Here is a 16,101-nt window from a genome sequence, read left to right as displayed (position 1 = left end):
TATTTTGAAATCAGGGATTTTGATGTCTTGTGCTTTATTTTTCTAAAGATTGTGTTCGCCCTTTGGGGTCCTTTGTGGTTCCATATGAATTTTAGGATCATATGTTTTACTTCTGTTAAAAAAAAAAAAATGTTCGTATTTTGGTAAGGTTGCATTGAATCTGTAAATTGCCCTGGCTAGTGTGGACATCTTAACAATATTAAGTCCTGTTGTCCATGAAAACAGCATGTATTTCCATGTATCAGTGTTGTCTTTAATTCCTTTCATTAGATTTTTTATACTTTCTAGTTTATAAAGCTTTCACCTCTGGTTAAATTTAACCTTAAGTACTTTTTTGTTCTTTTTGATGCTGTTGTAAATGGGATTCTTTTCTTAATTTTCCTTTCCTATATTTCATTGTTAGTGTATGGAAACATAATTGATTTTTGTATGTTGATTTTGTGTCCTTCAACTTTATTGTTTCTAAGAGTTTGTGGACTCTACAAACAGATAATTTCACTTCTTCCTGATTTGGGTGCTTTTTATTTTAATTTACCTGGCTGAGACTTCCAGAATCATGTTGAATAAAAGTGGCAAGAGTGGGCATTTTGCCTTCTTCCTGATCTTAAAGATTACAAAGTTTTTAGTTTTTCACCACTGAGTATGGTTAGCTGTGGGCTTTTCATATATGGCCTTTATTATATTGAATTAATTTTCTTCTATTTCTGTCTTGTTGACAGTTCTTGTCATGGAAGGATGTTGAATTTTTTAAAATCCTTTTTCTGCATCTGTTGAGACAATTGTTTTTTTGTTCTTTCATTCTGTTAATGTGGTGTGTGTATCACACTGATTGATTTATATATGTTGAACTATCCTTGCATCCCTGGGATAAACTCCACTTAGTCATGGCATATAGTCCTTTCAACAACCATTTAATGTGCAGCTTGCTAGTGTTTCATTGAGGGTTTTTTTATATCTGTATACATTAGGGGTATTGGCCTGTAAATTTTTTTCTTGCGTCTTTGTCTACTTTTGATATCAATGTCATGCTAGCCTCATAAAATTAGTTTGGAAGACTTCCCTGCGTGTAATATTTTGCAGGAGTTTGCTATGGTCTACATGTGTTCCCTGCCACACCCCATTCACATATTAAAAACTTAATGGCCAATCTGATGGAATTAGTAGGTGGGGCCTTAAGATGCTTGGGTTCTGAGGGCAGAGCCATCATGAATGGGATTAGTGCCTTTAGAGAAAAAAAGACTCCAGACATACCTGTAGCTCCTTCAATGTGAGAACACGATGAAAAGGAACTAGCTTTGAACCAGAGAGAGGGCCCTCATTCAACTATGCTGACACCATGATCTCAGATGTTCAGCCTCTAGAACCTTGAGCAATAAATTTCCTTTATTTATAAGTGACTCAGTCAGTGCTATTTTGTTATAGCAGCGCAAATGGCCTAAAAGAGCTTGAAAAGGATTGTTGTTAATTCTTCTTCAATTGTTTGGTAGAATTCATCTATGAAGCCATCTGGTCCTGGGGTTTTCTTTGTTGAGATGATTTTGATTACTAATTCAATCTCTTTATTGGTTATAGGTCTGCTGACATTTCCTATTTTTTATTTAGTGTTTGTAGGTTGTATGTTTCTAGGAATTTATCTGTTCCTTCTAGGTTATCCAGTTTCTTGGCATATTGGCATATAATTGTTCATAATAGTCCCTTATAATCCTTTTTATTTCTGTGGAATCTGTTTTAATGTCTACTCTTTCATTCCTATTTGATTTATTGGAGTCTTAGTGTTTCTCAGCTTTTTGGCTAAGATCAAGTGATTTATTGGAGTGTTTTCACTCGCACTTGCAAGCTGTTTTCTGTCTAGATGTTCTATCCATTGTTGAGAGTATTGAAGTCCCTTACTATTGCTGTGTTGCTGTTGTCTCCCTTCTGTTACATCATAATTGCTTTGTGCATTTATGTACTCTGATGTTAGGTGAACTTAGGTTTATAATTGGTTATATGTTCCTGGAGAATTGATTCATTTACGGTTATACAATGTCCTTTTTTGTCATTTGTGACAGTTTTTGACTTAAATTCTATTTTGTCTGATTTAAGTATTCCTACCCTGCTTATCTTTTGGTTGCCTTCATCATGGAATACTTTTTCCATCTCTTCACTTTGAGCCTGAGTGTGCCTCTTAAATCTAAAGTGAATTTATTGTAGACAGCATGTAATTGGGTCTTGTGTTTTGTCTTATCCATTCAGCTGCTCTTTTGACTTGAGACTTCAAATCCATTTACATTTTAGTTAATTATTGGTTAGGAAGAACTTAGGATTGCTGTTTTGCTAATTGTTTTTCTGTCTTGTAACTCCTTTGTCCCTCTTTTCCTCTCTTGCTGTCTTCCTTTGTGTTTCACTTTTTGTAGTCAACATGCTTTGATTCCTTTTCTTTAAGCTGATAACAGAACTTCAGTTGTATGCAAAATCTGTATACATTTACTTCTCTTCCTACACAGTGTTATTGACATCAAAGTTTACACCTTTTATATTGTGAATCTCTTAACATATTTATATATTTTATATGTCTATTACTAGACATATACTAGAATAAGTGATTTTCTCATCATTATTACAGTATTTCAGTAGTCCATATTTTTCTACATATTTACCTTGACCAGTGAGTACAATACTTTTATTTGCTCTCCTGTTGCTGTTTAGCATGCTTTCATTTCACCTTAAAGAATTCCCTTTAGCATATCTTGTAAGGAAGGCTAGTGGTGATGAACAACTTCAGCTTCTGTTTATCTGGGAAAATCCTGATCTCTCCTTTGCTTTTATTTTTTTTTTTTTAATTTTTTTTTTTATTTTTTAATATATGAAATTTACTGTCAAATTGGTTTCCATACAACACCCAGTGCTCATCCCAAAAGGTGCCCTCCTCAATACCCATCACCCACCCTGCCCTCCCTCCCACCCCCCATCAACCCTCAGTTTGTTCTCAGTTTTTAACAGTCTCTAATGCTTTGGCTCTCTCCCACTCTAACCTCTTTTTTTTTTTTTTTTCCTTCCCCTCCCCCATGGGTTTCTGTTATGTTTCTCAGGATCCACATAAGAGTGAAACCATATGGTATCTGTCTTTCTCTGTATGGCTTATTTCACTTAGCATCACACTCTCCAGTTCCATCCATGTTGCTACAAAAGGCCATATTTCATTTTTTCTCATTGCCACGTAGTATTCCATTGTGTATATAAACCACAATTTCTTTATCCATTCATCAGTTGATGGACATTTAGGCTCTTTCCATAATTTGGCTATTGTTGAGAGTGCCGCTATAAACATTGGGGTACAGGTGCCCCTATGCATCAGTACTCCTGTATCCCTTGGATAAATTCCTAGCAGTGCTATTGCTGGGTCATAGGGTAGGTCTATTTTTAATTTTCTGAGGAACCTCCACACCGCTTTCCAGAGCGGCTGCACCAATTTGCATTCCCACCAACAGTGCAAGAGGGTTCCTGTTTCTCCACATCCTCTCCAGCATCTATAGTCTCCTGATTTCTTCATTTTGGCCACTCTGACTGGCGTGAGGTGGTATCTGAGTGTGGTTTTGATTTGTATTTCCCTGATAAGGAGCGACGTTGAACATCTTTTCATGTGCCTGTTGGCCATCCGGATGTCTTCTTTAGAGAAGTGTCTATTCATGTTTTCTGCCCATTTCTTCACTGGGTTATTTGTTTTTCGGGTGTGGAGTTTGATGAGCTCTTTATAGATTTTGGATACTAGCCCTTTGTCCGATGTGTCATTTGCAAATATCTTTTCCCATTCCGTTGGTTGCCTTTTAGTTTTGTTGGTTGTTTCCTTTGCTGTGCAGAAGCTTTTTATCTTCATAAGGTCCCAGTAATTCACTTTTGCTTTTAATTCCCTTGCCTTTGGGGATGTGCCGAGTAAGAGATTGCTACGGCTGAGGTCAGAGAGGTCTTTTCCTGCTTTCTCCTCTAAGGTTTTGATGGTTTCCTGTCTCACATTCAGGTCCTTTATCCATTTTGAGTTTATTTTTGTGAATGGTGTGAGAAAGTGGTCTAGTTTCAACCTTCTGCATGTTGCTGTCCAGTTCTCCCAGCACCATTTGTTAAAGAGACTGTCTTTTTTCCATTGGATGTTCTTTCCTGCTTTGTCAAAGATGAGTTGGCCATACGTTTGTGGGTCTAGTTCTGGGGTTTCTATTCTATTCCATTGGTCTATGTGTCTGTTTTTATGCCAATACCATGCTGTCTTGATGATGACAGCTTTGTAGTAGAGGCTAAAGTCTGGGATTGTGATGCCTCCTGCTTTGGTCTTCTTCTTCAAAATTACTTTGGCTATTCGGGGCCTTTTGTGGTTCCATATGAATTTTAGGATTGCTTGTTCTAGTTTCGAGAAGAATGCTGGTGCAATTTTGATTGGGATTGCATTGAATGTGTAGATAGCTTTGGGTAGTATTGACATTTTGACAATATTTATTCTTCCAATCCATGAGCAGGGAATGTCTTTCCATTTCTTTATATCTTCTTCAATTACCTGCATAAGCTTTCTATAGTTTTCAGCATACAGATCTTTTACATCTTTGGTTAGATTTATTCCTAGGTATTTTATGCTACTTGGTGTAATTGTGAATGGGATCAGTTTCTTCATTTGTCTTTCTGTTGCTTCATTGTTAGTGTATAAGAATGCAACTGATTTCTGCACATTGATTTTGTATCCTGCAACTTTGCTGAATTCATGTATCAGTTCTAGCAGACTTTTGGTGGAGTCTATCGGATTTTCCATGTATAATATCATGTCATCTGCAAAAAGCGAAAGCTTGACTTCATCTTTGCCCATTTTGATGCCTTTGATTTCCTTTTGTTGTCTGATTGCTGATGCTAGAACTTCCAGCACTATATTAAACAGCAGCGGTGACAGTGGGCATCCCTGTCGTGTTCCTGATCTCAGGGAAAAAGCTCTCAGTTTTTCCCCGTTGAGGATGATGTTAGCTGTGGGCTTTTCATAAATGGCCTTTATGATCTTTAAGTATGTTCCTTCTATCCCGACTTTCTCAAGGGTTTTTATTAAGAAAGGGTGCTGGATTTTGTCAAAGGCCTTTTCTGCATCGATTGACAGGATCATATGGTTCTTCTCTTTTTTTTTGTTAATGTGATGTATCACGTTGATCGATTTGCGAATGTTGAACCAGCCCTGCATCCCAGGAATGAATCCCACTTGATCATGGTGAATAATTCTTTTTATATGCTGTTGAATTCGATTTGCTAGTATCTTATTAAGAATTTTTGCATCCATATTCATCAGGGATATTGGCCTGTAGTTCTCTTTTTTTATTGGGTCTCTGTCTGGTTTAGGAATCAAAGTAATACTGGCTTCATAGAATGAGTCTGGAAGTTTTCCTTCCCTTTCTATTTCTTGGAATAGCTTGAGAAGGATAGGTATTATCTCTGCTTTAAATGTCTGGTAGAACTCCCCTGGGAAGCCATCTGGTCCTGGACTCTTATTTGTTGGGAGATTTTTGATAACCGATTCAATTTCTTCGCTGGTTATGGGTCTGTTCAAGCTTTCTATTTCCTCCTGATTGAGTTTTGGAAGAGTGTGGGTGTTTAGAAATTTGTCCATTTCTTCCAGGTTGTCCAATTTGCTGGCATATAATTTTTCATAGTATTCCCTGATAATTGTTTGTATCTCTGAGGGATTGGTTGTAATCATTCCATTTTCATTCATGATTTTATCTATTTGGGTCATCTCCCTTTTCTTTTTGAGAAGCCTGGCTAGAGGTTTGTCAATTTTGTTTATTTTTTCAAAAAACCAACTCTTGGTTTCGTTGATCTGCTCTACAGTTTTTTTAGATTCTATATTGTTTATTTCTGCTCTGATCTTTATTATTTCTCTTCTTCTGCTGGGTTTAGGCTGCCTTTGCTGTTCTGCTTCTATTTCCTTTAGGTGTGCTGTTAGATTTTGTATTTGGGATTTTTCTTGTTTCTTGAGATAGGCCTGGATTGCAATGTATTTTCCTCTCAGGACTGCCTTCGCTGCATCCCAAAGCGTTTGGATTGTTGTATTTTCATTTTCGTTTGTTTCCATATATGTTTTAATTTCTTCTCTAATTGCCTGGTTGACCCACTCATTCGTTAGTAGGGTGTTCTTTAACCTCCATGCTTTTGGAGGTTTTCCAGACTTTTTCCTGTGGTTGATTTCAAGCTTCATAGCATTGTGGTCTGAAAGTATGCATGGTATAATTTCAATTCTTGTAAACTTATGAAGGGCTGTTTTGTGACCCAGTATATGATCTATCTTGGAGAATGTTCCATGTGCACTCGAGAAGAAAGTATATTCTGTTGCTTTTCTCCTTTGCTTTTAAAGGATAGTTTTGCGGGGCACCTGGGTGGCTCAGTCGGTTGAGCGCCCGACTTCAGCTCAGGTCATGATCTCGCAGTTTGTGAGTTCGAGCCCTGTGTTGCGCTCTGTGCTGACAGCTCTGAGCCTGGAGCCTGCTTCTGATTCGGTGTCTCCTCCTCTCTCTGCCTCTCCCCGCCTCTCCCCTGCTCATGCTCTGTCTTTATCTCTCAATAATAAGTAAAAATGTTAAAAAAAATAAAATAAAGGATAATTTTGCTACATACAGTGTTCTTAGTTGGCAGTTTTTTTCTTTTAGTGCTTTGACTATATTGTCCCACTACCTTCTGGACTGCAAGGTTTCTACTGAGAAATCTCAAATTTTATGGGAGGTCCTGTACATGAAAGGTTGCTTTCTTCTTGTTGCTTTTGAAATTCTTTGGTTTTGGCTTTTGACAATTGGATTATAATGCTTCTTGCTGTGGACTTCTTTGGATTCCTCTTACTTGAGTCTGTTAAGTTTCCTGGAAATGGATGTCCATTTCCTACCCTAGATTTGGAGAAATTGGGGCCATAAGTTTTTTTTATTAAATTCAATATTCTGTGCTGCCTTGACATTTGAAGCCATCAGGACCTCATATAGTATACTGGCAAGGTCTCCTCTCCACTCTTGTCCTGTCAAACAACCTTCCTTATCATAAAGACTAGGCATAGTGCCTTATTCATGAGAAGTAGGTTTCAGTTCCTTGACAGTCCATAGAATTACTCAAACAAAACAATAACATAGTCCTGTGGAAACCAGAACACTGTACAGTTTGTCTCCCATCATGGAAGGATCAGTGCTTTGTTCCTAGTGGAACAGACACTTAGTCTATTAGATATGGTTTTGCATTCCCTGCATGCACTGCTTTTGCCAAAACTATCATCTGTGGATTTACAGAATGTTTTATCTACCATCATGGTATTCCATACAGCATTGCTTCTGGTCAGGGAACTCACTTCACAGCAAATGAAGAGTGAATGGGCTAACACATGGAATTCACTGGTCTTACCATTTCCCCACCATCCTGAAGCAGTTGCCTTGATAGAACAATTAATTGGCCTCTTAAAAACTCATTTATAGTGCCAGGCTAGATGGCAGTACTTTGCAGGGTCAGTACAGTGTACTCCCAGAAGCTATATATATATGCTGTAAATCTGCCTTCAGTATATAGTGATGTTTCTCCCACAGCCAGGATTCACTGGTCCAGGAATCAAGGGGTGGAAGTGAAAGTAGTTCTGCTCACTATTAGCCATAGAGATCTGTCAAAAATTTTGCTTCTACTACGAGACAGCAGTAATTCTACTGACCTGGAAATTGCTACTTTCAGATCCTCATGCCTCTCAATAGGCAAAAAAGGAGGACACCATACTGGGTGGGGTGATTGATCCTGATTATTAAGGAGAAATTGGGCTGCTACTACACAATAGAGTTAAGGAAGAAAGGGTCCAGAACAGAGGAGATACCCTAAGACATAAAGGTGTGATTCAAGACATAAAGATGTCATTCATCCTGTGATTAAAGTCCATGGAAAATTATAATTCAGCTAGAACTAATGGCCCATTCAAAAATGAAAGTTTGGGTCACTTCATTTGGCAAAGAAAATACGGAATGGGTAGGGAATAAGGTAGGTGTAAATACCAGATTCAGCCACATGACCTTAGTGAACTCCATATAACCAAAAAGGAACTACCACTTCCCTGCAAAGGAGTTGTATCATGTTAGGCAGAAGTATGACTTTGTTGTTGTTTTTATTTGGAGATTAAGTATGGTTTAAGGAGATGTATATAGGTGTTGAGTTGACAAGGGGTGGGCTGTGATAGATAGTTCTATGTGTTAACTTGGCTACACTGTAGTACCTAGTTATTTAATCAAACACAAATCTAGGTATTTGTGTGAAGGCGTTTTGTGGATGGTAATTAACATCTACCATCAGTTGACTTTAAGTAGAGATTACTCTTTGAAAGTGTGGCTGAGCCTCATCCAGTGATTTCAAGGCCATAACAGCAAAAACCAAGGTTTCCCAGGTAAGTTATATCCTAAGCATCATTTTTGTTTGTTTGCCTGTGTTCCCCTCTGGGAATCATGAGTTTGTTTTCTATATCTGAGTCTATCTCTGTTTCTGTTGTTGTTGTTCATTTCTGCCCCCAAGCATAACTCTCACTAGGTTTTCAGCCTCCTGGCTTGTCCTACAGATTCAGAACAGCTACCCGTGAATCATATGAGCCAATTCCTTAAAAAATATACATAAATCTATTGGTTCCGTTACTCTGGAGCATCCTAATACACTGAAGTTTTTTTTGTTTTCTGTTTCATTTAGTTTCTACGATTATCTTTCATGTTTTCTATGTTCTTTTTCCTTGAGCATTTACCTGTTATTTTTCTGACTTTCTGAGGGAAATCCTCATTTCCTCCTAATATTAATGTCTAATGATGTCATCTTGGCTATTGATATCCCTTTAACATTTTAGTTCTCTATGATATATATTGGGTTTAGTGTTATTCAGTTACAAACATTATTAGATTTACACTATGATTTCATTTCTGATGTGTTAATTAATAGAATTTTGTTTTCTAAGAGGTTTTTTATTATTTGTAATTTTATCGTATTTTGGTCTAAGAAAATGTTGTAAGGTCAGCTCCAATGTTTTGATTTTGGATTTTTGTTCATGTTTTATTTGATGATTTCCATTTTTCAACATAAGTTTTGTATCAAAACTGTATGATTTTCTAGAATTTCTGTGTTGGGGAGTGGGTATATACGTTAGCACAGTGTGTCCTATTCCAGGGAACCTGATGTTTTATGAAAGGGGAAAAACCCCTAAAGTTTTTACTTTACAATTTGTTATAGAAGAGCTAAAGTTAGCAGTGGGAGGTTTCTAATATTTGTTGATTTCCCTCCATACCTTGAACATTCTACATGTTGCCTCAATTATTTCTTAAACAAAAAACCTAAATGGTAGATGTTATTATGACCAGTTTCAAGGGTGACAAATAATTGTCCCGTGGACAGAATAAATGCGAGTCGTGTGCTTGGCCTCCAATATCCTGGAGTCCTGTGACCGTTTGTGCCACCTTTTCTCTATCTGGACCATTTCTTCTGAGAGTTCTCAGCACACTTCAGTCTGATTCCTTCTGGAATGGAGCCAGGGACCCAGAGAGGGGGCAGTGCTGATTGCAAACCCTATCCCATCAGGAGACCCAAGAGTGAATAAATAGTGGCTTGCGAAGGAAACCAGAATCTTCCTACAAAAGACCCTCCATTTTGTGCTCAGCTGGGCCAACCATAGGCCAGGCCTTCAGAGCCTCCAAAAGATTTGGGGGATTTAATAGAAGAAAAAGTTGTTGCCCATCTTTCCACCATTTTAAAAAAGGTGATTGGACTTTTTTGGTTCCCAAATGGAATAGAAGCAGCACCACAGTTGCTTGGAATTGGGAAGATTCACGTTCTCTGTTCTGAACCTCCAAAACACACCACTGCACAAACTTCCCTTGTGGCCTTCAGCTCTGCCCTGGTTGATATAGCTAAGGCCAGTGGACTTTATTAGAAATGTGGTGCTTATGGGGCCCTACACATTGTTTTTTTTTCTCCTTTGTAAAGTTTTGAGTTTATTTACAATTACTGAAGTGCTTATTGGTCTGAAAAGTTACTCAGCACAAGAGCAGTTGTAGATCTTAAAAGTTCCTGAAAAAGAAACCAGGCCTAGATGGTTTCATTGGAGTATTTTACCCAGCATTTGGATTGGATGGATGGATGAATACCAATGCTGTGCAATCTCTTCCAGAAAAGAGGAAGGAATATTTCCTAACTTAATTTCATGAGGCCAGTTCTACCCTGATACCCAACGCAGACAATGTTAAAGTATAAAACGATAGACCGGGGCCCCTGGGTGGCTCAGTCGGTTAAGCGTCTGACTTCGGCTCAGGTCATGATCTCGCGGTCCATGAGTTCGAGCCCCGCGTCAGGCTTTGTGCTGGCAGCTCAGAGCCTGGAGCCTGCTTCAGATTCTGTGTCTCCCTCTCTCTGGCCCTCCCCCATTCATGCTCTGTCTCTCTCTGTCTCAAAAATAAAAATTAAAAAAAAAATAAAGATAAAACGACAGACCAATATCTCATGAAGATGAATGCAAAAATCCTCAAAAACATTAGCAAATAGAACCCAACCACGTATAAAAAGAATGATACTATGAATCTAGTTTTCTTAGTGGTTATGTAAATACTCAGATTCTATCTATTTGATTTGGAGTTTTCAGATGTGTTTTTTGAGGAATTTGTCCACTTCAAAGATACATAGTTCATGACCGTAGTAAAAATTGTTCATAGCACTCCCTTGTTACCCTTTTGATGGCTATAGGATCTGTAGTAACAGATATCCTACTTTATTCCTGACTTCGATGATTTGTATTTATGCTCTAATTTTTGTCATTCGTACAAAAGGTTAGTCAAGTTTATTTTACTTTTTGGAGAACCAGCATTTTGTTCCCTCCATTCTTCTATGTGAACTACACTGATTTTTGTTTTTATTATTTCTGTCCATCTGCTTTCTTTGGGTTTACTTTGCTCCACTTTTTAAGCTCTTTAGTATAAAGTTCTGTCACTGATTTGAATCATTTTTGTATGTATAATGTGAACATTTAGTGCTATCATTTTTCTTCTCACGGTGTTAGCTGCATCCCACAATTTGCTTTGTTGTATTTCATTTTCATTCAGTGCAGTATATTTGTTAATTATTTCCTATGAAACATCTTCCTGTTTGACCATGGTTTAGTACTATGTTGTTAAATTTCAGAGTCTTTGTAAGTTTTCCTTTTGTCTCTGTTATTGATGTCTAGTTTGACTCCATTGTAGCTAAAGAATATACTCCTTATGGGGAGCCTGGGCAGGTCAGTCAGTCATTTAAGCATCTGACTTTTGGTTTCGGCTCAGGTCATGATCTCATGGTTTTGTGAGTTTGAGCCCTACATTGGGCTCCATGCTGACAATGTGGAGCCTGCTCGGGATCTCTGTCTCCCTCTTTCTCTGCCCCTTTCCCACTCACACTGTGTCTCTCTCAAAATAAATAATAAATTTAAAAAAAAACTAAAAACAAAAGAAAAATATACTCCTTATGATTTCAATTATTTTAAATTTGTTTAGGTGTGTTTTATGAGTCAGGATATGTATGGACTGTCTTGGTGAATGACAAGTGAATGACTTGGTGAATGACTGTCTTGGTGAACAGAAAAACATTCTGTTGTTTTTGGATGGAATGATCTATATGTCAGATCCTAGTCCTTGATTATGGTGTTCAGGTTTACTGCATCCTTGCTGATATTTGTTCTGTAGTCCTCAGCTCCTGAGAGAGCAGTGTTGAAGTCCTCAATGATAATGATGAATTTTCTCAGTTTCTGTTTCAGCTCTATCAGTTTTTGCTTCATGCATTTTGTTATTTGGTTCATTCACATTTAGGATTGTTATATCTTCCTGGTGGATTGATTCCTTTATTACTATATAACATCCCTCTTTGTCTCTAGTCAGTTTCTTTCCTATGAAGTTTATTATATTTGATATTAATATGGGAACTTAATGCCTTTTAAAATTCATGGTTGCGTGGTTTTGTTTTTTCTTTTGAATCCGCCTTCACAATCTTTGTCTTTTGATTAGCGTAATTAGAACCAATGTTTAGATAATAAAGTAATTGCTGCTATGTTAGGGCTTAAGTTGGCCATTTTATTACTGAATTAAAATTTGTTTTCTCTAGATCTCATTTTTCTGTATCTCTTTTATTGCTTTTCTGTGGGTTATTTGTTTAAGATTCCATTTAGATCCATTCCTCATGTTTTTTAGTGTATCTCTTTGTATAATTTTCTAAGTGGTTCCTGTGGGTATTACAATACACATATGTGCCTTATCACAGTCTATCAGTATATTATCACTTGGAGTGAAGTGTGAAAATGTTACTTTTGTTTAGGCCCCTTTATTACTGTCCCCACTTTTAAGTCATTGTCTAGAGTATCAAGTGATATTACAACTTATCACATTTGATTTTAAAAACCTGTGGGTGGAAGGATGCCAATTTATATAGTTCTATTTGTGCTCTTTCCATGATTTTTTCTTCCTTCCTGATGTGCCAGTGTTTCTTTTATCATTTTCTCTATTTGAAGAATTTCCTTTTAGCCATTTTTCAAGGTCAGGTCCGCTAGCAGCAAATTCTTAGTTTTCTTTCCCTGGGAATGTGCTTAATTCTACCTTCATTTTGGAAGGATAGTTTTGGTAGATATTCACTCTGCAGTCAACAGTCTTCTTTTAGGACTTCGAAGAAAAATGTTGTGCCACCTTCCTGTGACCTCCGTGATTTCCTGAGAAATCTGCACTCATTTTGTCCCCCTATGGGTAGTAAGTCATTTCTCTGGGGTTGCTTTCAAGATTTTTTTTTTCCTTTAGATTTCAAAATTTTAATTATGATGTCTTAGTGTAGATTTCTTAGGATTTGTTTTATTTAGTATTCATTTGGCTTCTTGACTGTATATTTATGTTTCTTGCCAAATATGGGATATTTCTGGGCATTTCTTAAAAATATTTCTTCAAATATTTTCTCAGTTCCACTTCTTTTCTTACTTTCTAGGACTTTGATGACACATTAGCTTTTTTTGTTTTTCTCCCAAAGATTCTGGCTCTTTTTCTCAGTCTTTTTTCTCCATTGTTCAGATGTGCTGAATTCAATTGATCTGCCCTCAAATTCTCCCCAATTCCATTTTCTGCCATAACTCTACCCTTAAGCCCGTCCAAATAGTTTTTACATTTGTTGTCTAGTTTTTTTTTAAATTTTTTTTAACGTTTATTTATTTTTGAAACAGAGAGAGACAGAGCATGAATGGGGGAGGGTCAGAGAGAGAGGGAGACACAGAATCTGAAACAGGCTCCAGACTCTGAGAGGTCAGCACAGAGCCCGACGCGGGGCTCGAACTCACGGACCGCAAGATCATGACCTGAGCTGAAGTCGGACGCTTAACCGACTGAGCCACCCAGGTGCCCGTTGTCTAGTTTTTAATTTAACAATTTCCCCTTCAACTTTGGTGTAACTTCTATTTTTTGTTGTTGCTGAGATACTGTACTTTTTTCATTTGTTTCAAGAGAACTTGTGATTGCTTGAAGCATTTCTATGATGGCTGCTTTGATATCCCTGTCAGTTCCATTGGCATGCTTATCTCAGTGTTGGTGTCATTTGATTGTCTTTTCTCATTTAAGTTGTGTTTTCCTGGTTCTTAGAATTATGAGTAACTTTTTATTGCATTCTGTACATTTAGCTGTTAAGAAACTCCGGGTCCTCTCTAAACCTTTCATTTAAACAGGGTGACCAGGCAGGCAGTCACCCTGCTTTAAAGGGTACCTCCCCAATTGCAGCCTACTTTGTGGGCTCTGTTTGATCCAATGACAGTGTCGCTTTCAGAGTTCTTGCAATGCTATTTAGGTCTACTTGACATATTTGATATCACTATTCCTCCCACTTTTCACTGCTGGTATTAGAGTGTGGAAGGAGTTTCCCTAAAACAGGCTACTTGGTGTCCAGATAGAAGGGATGCTCTGGCCCCAAAGAAGAAAAAGCTTCACAGGTTGAGCTGCTAATATGTCAGGATCCCCATGGTGTCTGTCGGTAAGGGAGATGGGTCTCCAGGTGTGGAGGAAGGCTTAGAAAGCAGCCATGTCCAGCTCCCCTCTCTCCTCAGCCACTGAAAGGACCAGTATGCTTCTTGCATTCCACTTGAGGAAAGTGCAGCACTGCCCATTGCTTCCTGCTGGCTTCACACTCATGGGAAAGGAAAGGTCATGACCATTAATGGCAGGGGTTGAGGGCCAGGTAGGAATTTGGGGGAGTCCAGAGAGCAGAGTGCTATGAACTGAATGTGACAGTGTTTGGGTACAGGACCTAAGGAAGTAATGAAAGTTAAATGATGTAAGGATGAAGCCCTCATCTGCTAGGCCTGGCATCCTTATAAGAGTAAGAAATACCAGAGCTTACTCGCTTTCTGGCACACGTACAGGGAAGGGAAATACCATGTGAGGAGAACACACCATCTGCCAGCCAGGAGGTGAGGCTTCAGTAGGTCAGGGTGATCTTGGACTTCCTGTCTCTGGTTTTGTTACGGTAGCCCTGACAAAAGAATACAGTTTTGGTACTGAGAGTGGTGTGCTATCATAGTATATGTGAAAAACTGTGGAGGTGTTTTTAGAGCTGGGTGATGGGTAGGGGGTAGAAGAGCTTTGAGGTGCTTGGTAGAGAAAGCTGGGGTTGCCTGAAAGAGACTATGGTAGGAATAGGGGCATTAGAAGTGATTCTGCCCCAGCCTCAGACATAAATGTGGAACATTACTGGAAACTGAAGGAAAGGCATTCCTTGTTATTTATTTACATATATATGGCAGCAAAGAATATGGCCAAGTTGTGTCCCAGTGTTTGGTGCAGGGTAGAAATCTTAAGTAACAGAAGTGACAAATTCCTAGCAAAGTGATGGAAGGTGTAACCTGTTTCTTCTCATAGAAAAATGTGACAAGGGAGGTGAATCGAAGGAAGTGTTCGGCAAAAAGAAGCCAGAACTCGAAGATTTAGAGAATTCTCAGCCTGTCCATATTGCAAAATGAGAAAGCACGTTCTGGAGAAAATACCAGTGGTGTTGCTGGACAGTCATTTGATGGAGATTAGTTTGGAACCGGTCAACCCTCAGTGGAAACTGTGTGGCTCAACTAAGCATATGTAGATGGGACACAGTGAAGGTCAGGTGTCGGACCTCTGTGGTGTTATCCACCAAGAGGAGGAAACAGTGACCCTCATGGTGAAACATATCAGGTCTGCCATCCCCACAGTGGGCTCAGAGGGTGAATGCCTCCATGGTCTCACAGGGGCTGCATGCTGCTACAACAGCAGGACCAGAGGGCAGAGCATCCAACCAGAGATTTTTCTCAAGCCATAAAACGTAACAGAATTTGCTTGCTAGGTCATAAGATGTGCTTGGGACCCATCAATTTTTTCTTCTTTCCCCCTGTGGAAAGGAATGCAAATTCTACATCTGTGGTAACTTGTCTGGTTCACAGATTCACAGCTGGAGAGGAACTTTGCCTCAAAATGAAATATAGCCCTAACCTCACCCACACTTGATTTACATGAGATTTTGGATAGAGTCAGTGCTGGAATGGGTCAGCACTTTGGGAGCTTTTAAGAATATGGATGTGAGGGGTGCCTGGGTGGCTCAGTGGGTTGGGCGTCTGACGTCGGCTCAGGTCATGATCTCGCGGTCTGTGAGTTTGAGCCCCGCATAGGGCTCTGTGCTGACAGCTCAGAGCCTGCAGCCTGTTTCAGATTCTGTGTCTCCCTCTCTCTCTGACCTTCCCCCATTCATGCTCTGTCTCAAAAATGAATAAACGTTAAACAAAAATTATTCTATGGATGTGAGAACATGAATTTTGGGGGTTTGGAGGACTGAGTATTATGGACTGAATTACTCCAAATTCATACATTGAAGCCAGAACCCCCCAATGCAACCTTATTTGGTCATAGATTGGGGGCTCTAACCTAGTAAGTCTGGTATCCTTAGAAGAGGGGCAGACACCAGGAAAGAGCATGCACAAAGGCCATGTGAGGACACAGTAAGAATGCAGGCATCTGCCTGCTGAGGAGAGAGGCTTCAGTAGAAACCCAAGTACACACATCGATCCTGGACTTCAGTCCCAAGAACTGTGTGAAAACTGTTCTTCAGCCA

This window comes from Panthera tigris, chromosome D4 (assembly GCF_018350195.1).
Source record: "Panthera tigris isolate Pti1 chromosome D4, P.tigris_Pti1_mat1.1, whole genome shotgun sequence".
Taxonomy (NCBI): domain Eukaryota; kingdom Metazoa; phylum Chordata; class Mammalia; order Carnivora; family Felidae; genus Panthera; species Panthera tigris.
Note: the sequence above shows the minus strand (reverse complement) of the source record.